The following is a 9289-nucleotide window of genomic DNA, read 5'->3' as shown; positions in this document are numbered from 1 at the left end:
TTGAGTGCTAAATAGCTCCATTTGGTGAACACCGAAGCTACATTGTACTAATGACATAGGGAAAACCTAGGAGCAAGCTCAGGTGGATGAAATGCTAGAGGAGGACTAGAACAGTAGAAAAACTTAGATACATTTCTAAAAAGGAACAAGATTGATAAGAGGGAGCTAGCATGGAAGAGGTACAAACTGAATTCTAACATCTACAAAAAAACCTATACCTAACATCATACTTAATGGTGAAAAACAAGAAGCTTCTCCACTAAAATCAGGAACAAGGCAAGGATATTTCTTCTCCACTGCTTTCCAACACTGTTTTGGAAGTCCTAACTAATTCAATAAGGTAAGAAAAGAAAATAAAAAGATATACATATTTGGAAGGAAGAAATGAAACGGTCTTTGTTTGCAGATTACATGATTGTCTTTGTAGAAAATCTGAAAGATTAAACAAAGCAATTCCTGGAACTAATAAGCAATTATAGCAAGGTTGCAGGATGCAAGGTTAATATACAAAAGTCAATAACTCTCCTATATACCAATGATGAATAAGTGAAACATAAAATCCTTAGGTATAAACCTAACAAAATATGTACAATATCTATATCTTAGGTGGTTTAGGCTGCTACAACAGAATATCACAAAATAGGTGGCTTATAAACAACAACAAATTATTTCTCATAATTTTGGAGGCTGTGAAGTCCAAGATCAAAATGCTGGCAGATTTGCCATCTCATGAGTGCCTGCTTCTTTCTGTATTCTCACATGAAGGAAGGCGAAAGAAAGCTCTTAAAGAGTTTCTTTTATGAAGACCTTAGTCCTATTTTTGAGGGCTTTGCCCTCATGACCTAATTGCCTGCTGAAGGATTCACCTCCCAACACCATCATAGTGGGGGTCTTTCAACATATAAATTTTGAGGGGAGGAGTGGCACAAACATTCAGTCTATAACAATTTATATGAAAAAACTAAACCTCAAACCAAATAAATTAAAGAATTAAATTAACAAAGAGATATTCCAAGTTCAGGAATAGAAAGATTTGATATTTTCAAGCTTTAATTTCTTTCCAACTTGATCTATAGATTCAATAAAATCCCATTCAAAATCCCAGTGATATCAACATATTTTTGGATATTGATAAAATGATTCTAAAGTTTATGTGGAGAGAAAAAAGATCCACAATAGCCACCTTGATATTGAAAGAGAATACCAAAATCGGAGAACTGCCACTATCAACTTCAAGACTAAAGCTACAATCAACAATCAAAATAGTGTAGCACTGGTGGAAAAAGGACAAATAGATCAATTGAACAGAATATAGAACCAAGAAATAGACTAATATAAATATAGTCAACTAATCTTTGACAAAGGAGCAAAGGCAAAACAATGGTGCAAAGACAGTATTTTCAAAAACCAGTACTGGAACAATTGGACATCCTAAAGCCAAACCTGAATACCTGAATACCACAGACCTGATACCCTTCTAGAAAACTGACTCAGAATGGACCATAAACCTAGATGTAAAACACAAAAATATAAAAGCCCTAAAAGATAACATAGGAGAAAACTTAGCTAACTTTAGGTATAGCAATAAATTTTTAAATACAACACCAAAGGCATAATTCATGAAAGAAATAATTTATAAGTTGAACTTTTTTTTTTTTTTTGTGACAGAGTTTTACTCTGCAGCCCAGGCTAAAGTGCAGTGGCACGATCTCGGCTTACTGCAGCCTACACCTCCTGGGTTCAAGCGACTCTCCTGCCGTAGCCTCCAGAATAGCTGGGACTACAGGTGCCCACCACCACGCCTGGCTATTTTTTTGTATTTTTAACAGAGACAGGGTTTCACCATGTTAATCTGATCACCTGGTCTCAGGTGATCCACCTGCCTCAGCCTCCCAAAGTGCTAGGATTACAGGTGTGAGCCACTGGGCCTGGCCAATAAGCTGAATTTTATTTAAATTAAAAATGTTCATAAAAGGCACTGTCAAGACCACGAGAAGACAAACCAAAGACAGAAAAAACATTTGCACAAGCCATGTCTTACAAACAGCTGTTATCCAAAACATACAAAAAACTCTTAAAACTAAACAATAAAACACGAACAAACTGAAAAGACCTTAAGAGACATCTTACCAAGGAAAATATAACAGATGGAAAGTGTGTATACAAAAAGTTGCTCAACATCGTATGTCATCAGGAAGATGCAAATTAAAACCACAGTGCGATACCACTGTGCACTACACTATGAGTACACAAAACACAAACACCACCAGACTCTGGTGAGGATGTGGAGCAACAGGAACTTTCATGTACTGCTGGTGGAAATGCAAAAAGTACAGCCATTTTGAAAGCCAGTTCAGCAGTTCCTTACAAAACTAAATGTACTCTTCCCATATGATCCAGCAAAGCAATCACACGCCTTGCTATTTACACATAAGAGTTGAAAATGTATGTCCACTTAGTAACCTGCACACACATGTTTACAGCAGATTTATTCATGACAGCCAAAACTTAGAAGCAACAAAATGTCTTTCGGTAGATAAATAAACAAATAATTTAGGGCATATCCAGAAAAAGGAATATTGTTCAGCACTAAAGAAAAAAAAAATCAAGCTATCAAGCCATGAAAAGACACAGAGGAAACTTAAATGCATATTACTCAGTAAAGATGCCATTCTGAAAAGGCTACATACTGACTGATCCCAATTGTATGACATTCTAGAAAAGGCACAACTATGGAGATAATAAAAATGTGATTGGTTGCCCAGGGTTTGGGGGAGAAAAAATAAATAGAGCAAAAGCATTTTCAGGGCAGTGAAACTACTCTGTATGACACTATAATGATGGATATACATCGCTATACATTTGTCCAAATTCACAGAATATAGAACACTAAGAGTGAATCCTAATGTAAACTAGGGACTTTTAGTGATGTGTCAATGTAGGCTCATCAATTGCAACAAATGTACCACCGTGGTGGGGGACTTTGATAATAAGGGAGGTTGTGCGCATTTGGGAACAGTGGGCCTATGGGAACTCCCTATACTTTCCACTCAATTACACTGTGAACCTAAGACTTCTCTAAAAATAAAGTATGTTCAACGACAACAAAAATAACTGAACTCTCACCTGATCCAATAGGCGGCAGGGAAAAGAGACAGAGCTGTCAAGGTCAAGGGGGACCGTGGTAGGATGTGTCTGACTCACTCTCAGCCCCTACGTTGACATCTCTGGAGGGGTTTTTACTGAAGAACGAGGAAGAAGAAGCTATAGGAACTGTCATTCCAGGTACTGGGGGAGGGAGGGTGGCGCCCTCTCCAGCACATTTCCTCTAGAACCCAGAACAGTGATGCTTCCTGAGTTAGCCGCAGGGACACCAGTGAGGGTTCGTGCCATGGAATGGTCCCCAGGATGGGTGTGTGGATCTGACCTTCATGGAGCCTGAGTAATTTCTGTAGCCTCTCTGAACCTTAGTTTTTTCATCCACAAAATGAGGCAGCGATATAATGGTTCCCCTGGATTGTTAATTCCAGAAAACAGAAACACAGGCAGAATGCTCAGCCTCCTGTCTGGCTAGACCAAGTTCTCAATAGACGGATGCTGATATGGTTTGGCTGTGTTCCCACTCAGATCTCATCTTGAATTGTAGTTCCTACAATCCCCACACATGGCAGGAGGGACCAGGTGGAGATAACTGAATCATGGGGGAAGTTTCCACTGTCCTGTTCTTGTGATAAGTTCTCACAAGATATGATGGTTTTATAAGGGGTTTCCCGCTTTGCTCAGCTCTCATTCTTCTTCTCCCTGCTGCCATGTGCACCAGGTCCACCATGTCCAGCAGTCCACCATGACCGTAAGTTTCCTGAGACCTCCCCAGCCATGCTGAACTGTGAGTCAATCAAACCTTTTTCATTTATAAATTACCCAGTCTCAAGTATGTCCTTCTTAGCAGTGTGAGAATTAACCAATACAGCTGCTTTCATTGTCATCCACCTGCAAGGACAGCAAAAGGAATTTCCCCAACAACGAGAGAGAATCTACAGTCTTCGGGATAGGCCATGTGCCTAGGTGTTGAGAGAGTTTTCTATGCAGCCGCCTGGGCAGCTCCAACTTATTCCATGACTAAGCCCCTCATCTCATCAGGACTCTTGTTGTTGAAAAAGCTGATCCCCCTTTGCTTCATCTCAGGCTCCTATTCCTAGCTGGCCATCCCCTCTCTGAGACTCCACCTCTTCCAGCCAGGCTTCCCAAATGCTGGCTGCTAACACATGAACTCCTGTTCCCCTTTCCTGCTTTTCACCTGCCCACTGCTGGCTGACCACAACATGCTCTGGGGATTGCTGTGCTCTCTCTCACTGTGTAAAGCAAGGGCTTGCTACACCCCCATTTTGATCACTCTGAGCAGCAGACACCAGGGTTTCTTTCTTTGGTTTCTGCCTCACAGAAACCATGCTATCTGGTTTAATCTTCCCAACAAAATGTTTGAGATTAGTAGTGTTGTTTCCATTGTAGAGATGTGAAAACTGAGAATTTAGAAAAGTAGGAGACTTGCCTAGCACCACAAAATCTGTAAAGAGCAGATGCAGAATTTGAACCAACTGTATCTGTTAAGCCCGTGTTGTGCCTGCAATGGTGAGATACAGTACACATGATCTACCCTCCAGGGTCTAGCATCCTCCAGCGGTCACTGCTGACTCCTGACCCTTAGAAGGAGACTCCAGAGAAAGCACTTTGTACACAACAGACCCCCTAAGCACGTTGGCCTAAGCCAGCTCTCAGGTGGCCTAGGTCAAGTTCAAAAAAGGAGAAAAGCAAAGACAAGAAACAGTTGCTATGAAATATCTCCCTTTGGTTTCTAATGACATGTCTATTAGCAATTCATCCTGGTAGTAATTGATCATAAAATCCAATTGTTGGCTGGTCCCATGCACCTCATAATAACAACACTGGGAAAATGACCAACAGCACACTTCTGCCAGCCCTGTAAATCCATTCTGTATTTCCAGAGTAAGAACATCCCATAAAAGGCAGGAACTGTAGAAGCTCACAAGGAAGAAATAAACATGTAACAATAGAACACAGATGGACAGTTGTGCTGGGAAGCAGCTGCATGGGGAAAGAAGAGAACTGAGCTCTCGGGTTGTTTTTGGAAGAGCCGCGTACACATCTTGAACTTCCATGCCTTTCTCCGACCCAGATCTGAGATAGTGCCTTATGTTTCCCAGGGGTTTAAAAATACAGTGGGAAAAGACTCGGTATGTATCTTAGCAACCATGTGAGCTTGGGAGCCAGGCAAATTTGCAGCTCTGCACTTACTAGCTGATGCACCTTGCTCAAGTCACCAACCCTTCCTGTGTCTCAGTTTTCTGGTCTGTAAACTGGTTGTGATACTTACTTATGGTGAAACTTCATTAGGCGGTACTGTCGATGCTGCACAGGTCTTTGTCACTGAACAGTTGCACATATCCTACAGCCATAATTTTAATTATGCCATTCAGCAACCTAAAGAAAGGAAGAGAAACATCTGGCAGCAGAACCGCGACTTTCTGGCATGCAGAGCTGGCGCAGGGGAGGTCAGAGCTAGTTGGGGGGCATGGCTCATCCCCGCCCCTGAATCCAGTCTTGGGGAAGCATGTAGACAGGGAGGTTTCAGAAAGACACACTACCTGTGCAAGTGGGCGGTGTACATGTGTCCACAGCACAGGCAGCACGTGAGAGCAGAGCCCCCCAAAAAGAGCGCCACCCAAGGAGGGCTGTGGGCTGATGGACTCTAATGACATCATCTTGTTTCCAGGGCTGAATCCTATGAGAGGACAGAGTCATGGAGCCCATAAAGATCAAGTCGTCTGACCAATAAATAAATAAATACAAGGAAAAAAAAACAAGATGGAAACCTAGATCCACAGCGGGAAAGTGACTTGTGCAGGGAAACTGTGGTGCCCAGTGTGGGTGGCACCTCTTCCCTCAGCCATGCAGCTTGTCTCTACCTTGATCATCATCCTTTTTAGCATGAATTTATCAATTGCCCAGTATTTGCAATGGACTATAGCAGGTACAGAGAAAAGAAAAGTGAGAAATGGCATCTATATTAAAGATGCTGCAGAGACAGCTCCCCACACCCAGCCTGCCTTGAGAAAAAGAAGCCACAAGAAAACTCATACTTACAACACAGACTAGGTGTTGAAGACAGGTGGTGCAGGAGGAGCGGCACTGCAGACTAAGGAGGTCCAGAGACCATGGAAAAGTTATTGGGAGAAGGAAAGGCTTGAGCCGGTATTTGGGGAACATTGTCAAGGTCTAGACTGACAGATTAAGAGAGGAAGATCACCTCCGACAAACAGCCAACAGGACTCTCTGCCCCTTGGAAGCAGCTCTAGCAGGCTGCTGTGTAATGGAAATGCTGACTTTCACTCATACAGTGTATTTCTATAAAATTATCAATACGAGAAGTTGTCTAAAAAGGAGTGAAGTATTTTTTCATCAGGGAAGAGGCTAGATGCATGTGCTATTTCTTCCTAGAAAGCAGGAACTGGGTCCAGAATTGGTCTGGCTTTAGAAAACAAAAAAGCCTTTGCCAAGTCTAGGGTTTGCACAGCTCTCCAGCGGAGTTATGAAAAGCCCGGTTAGAACATAAAGAACGGTCTGTTCTGTGGGAGGCAATACAGCTTCACCAAGGGGAGAGGGAAAGTCAGCCTGTATCAGTCATATTTCCATCCCTGGGAGACCATTAGGAGAAATTCAATTAAAATCCATGACTTCTACCAAATCTCTATGGTCAGTTTGAAGAGACTAATTCTTAGAAAAAGCTGACTCCAGCATTATCTGTCTTTAGCTGAGCTCTTATGAAAAGAATATAACAGTAAAGAAAAAAATGGTATTTGCTTTTATTAAAACAAAACATAACAACAACATAAAGCTGTTGCAGAAACTTGGAGATGCTGCAAATGTAGGTCTGTTCTGCTCGTTGGCTTTACCTCCCTCTCGTTCCTCCCTTCGTCCTCCTCATTCTTCATCTTTCTTCCTCATTCTAAGCAGAACGTTTACAAAATTCAGGCTTTCTGTAGGGGTGAATAGCTGAGCTTTAGTTCTCCTCTGGGGCAGAACATTAGCAAGGACAGTGAGCTTAGTTTTGACTGACTCTGGCATCTTCACAAAGCAAAAACCAAGGTATTGCCATAAGAAAACTGGATTGGGAGTTGGGAAAGGGTATGACTTAATGATAAAGGAATTAAAGAGACACACTGGCATTATTTTTTTCTCCTGACAGCTGCACAATACCAAAAGATAAATCAGAACAGAAAATGTTAAAATTGAAAGGAACTTAGAAATCACCTAGTCAAGGGAGGACAAATTCCACACCCAGTACCATCTCTAAGGTATTGGCATTGCTAATCTCTTCTCTGTGGAACTTTGTGTTGAGTAGGATTCTGAGGCTCAAATTAAACTCACCAGGATTGACTCTTCTGATCAGACAGCAATGCCTAGTCTTAGAGAACAGAAGTGGCAGTGTCTGCATCTGGTATTAGCATTCTTTATTTAGTTCAACAAAGTCACATGGAGACAATATGTTACATCCTGACTTTAAACATCAGTTCAGAGAAGAAAAGATGCTGAGATCCCTGCTTCAGTTATCCATGACTACATAACAAACCACTACCAAACTTTGTGTCCTAACCACAATGACTTATTATTTTGCACAGCCTTGTGGGTAATGAGCTTAGGGTGCAGGTGGGGGAGACTGGTGGTTCTCACATGATAACTCAGAGCTCCCAAGAAAGCAAATATGGAAGCATCTAGACCTCTTAAGGCCCTGTCTAGAATTGGCTGGGCAGCATTTTCATCACATTCCACTGGTCAAAGGTGTTCTTACCTTGTATATACCTGTAGGGATGAGAGAATTTTGGCCATCTTTGCAGATAATCCACCACAGTCCCTCCATGTTGCCTTCATGCAGCAGGTAGGTGAATACCCCATAGGCTTTGCCACCTGCAACAGGAAAGTCAAACTGTCAGTCTCAAGTCCCTAACCTGTGAACTGCTGATAATTCTTACCCCCCAGTTATCATGGTGAAGACCAGCGAGATAATGAACATGCAGCACATATCTGTATCACAAGAATTCCACGAAAAGAGCTCAAACTTTTATCATCATCATTTCATTTATGCCTCTTAGCATGAAAAAAGAGGCTGAGAAGCGAAGACGGTGGTTAGGAATTGCTAAGCAGCAGGCCACATGGATGACCCAGCATGGACTGGCCTGAACACAGCCTCCATCTCCCCACCCTGGCCAATGTTCTCATATGGACACAACTGGCTTTGTTTCATCAGAATGAAGGCCTCCCTGATGATGGCTCAGTGTTTCCACAGAAATGTCCAAGGAACATGATTACAGAGTCAGTCCCATTCATTAACACAGAGGGTTAGGGGTTGGGAAAATCATCTAATCCAACAGCCTTATTTTGAAAACGAAGTTTCCAAGCCCTAGACGTTCAAAGAAGCTCATGAAAGACTCCTAATCACAGCGCCCTTCCCATGGTAACATGGGCTTCTTATTTAGTTCTATTCAGAAAACCTGAATAGAGGCCTCCCTGGCCAGTGGCAGTGGGGATTAGAAGCAGTACATTTCTGTCAATATTTATATTCTATTTTAATAACGCCTGTCTTCTTACAATCAAGTGCAACCTAATTTGTCCAGAGCTGACACTCCCGAGTGTACACAATCCCCATTTGATGTTGCTGTTTGGGATTTTACCCACTCAGTGGTTTCTCTAAACAACAGTGGAAGTCCCCATCCACCTTGAACTTGCAGGGCATAATTGGATATTTTCTGGCCAATTGGTTCATTGCCTACAGCAGAAATCTAAGGACACTAATTTGCTAAGCCAAGAAGTTTTCCAAAGTCCATGATCCAGAAACACCAAAAATAGAAAAACCAACACAAAAATAAACAAATAGAAAAACCAGGCCAGGCACGGTGGTCCATGCCTGTAATCCTAGCACTTAGTGAGGCCAAGGCAGGTAGATCACCTGAGTTCAGGAGTTTGAGACTAGCTTGGTCAACATGGTGAAACCCTGTCTCTACTAAAAATGTTTTTAAAATTAGCCAGGCGTGGTGACGGATGCCTGTAATCCCAGATACTCAGGAGACTGAGGCAGGAGAACTGCTTGAACCCAGGAGGCGGAGGTTGCAATGAGCCCAGATGGCGCCATTGCACCCCAACCTGGGCTTCAAGAGTGAGACTCCATCTAAAAGGAAGGAAGGAAGGAAGGAAGGAAGGAAGGAAGGAAGGAAGG

General features: G+C 42.3%; 1 long non-coding RNA gene across 1 annotated transcript; it reads right to left on the bottom strand.

The window, feature by feature from the left end:
* Positions 1-6867: 6867 nt before the first annotated feature.
* Positions 6868-8286, bottom strand: LOC105525347. Its single transcript, XR_001003902.1, has 2 exons — positions 7868-8286; positions 6868-7143 (listed from the first exon to the last, which is right to left on the bottom strand). It is a non-coding gene; the product is annotated as an uncharacterized LOC105525347 (long non-coding RNA).
* Between the last annotated feature and the right edge of the window lie 1003 nt (positions 8287-9289).

The sequence above is a fragment of the Colobus angolensis genome, unplaced genomic scaffold, assembly GCF_000951035.1.
Source record: "Colobus angolensis palliatus isolate OR3802 unplaced genomic scaffold, Cang.pa_1.0 Scaffold53, whole genome shotgun sequence".
NCBI classification, from domain to species: Eukaryota; Metazoa; Chordata; class Mammalia; order Primates; family Cercopithecidae; genus Colobus; species Colobus angolensis.
This window is presented reverse-complemented; position numbering and strand designations above follow the sequence as displayed.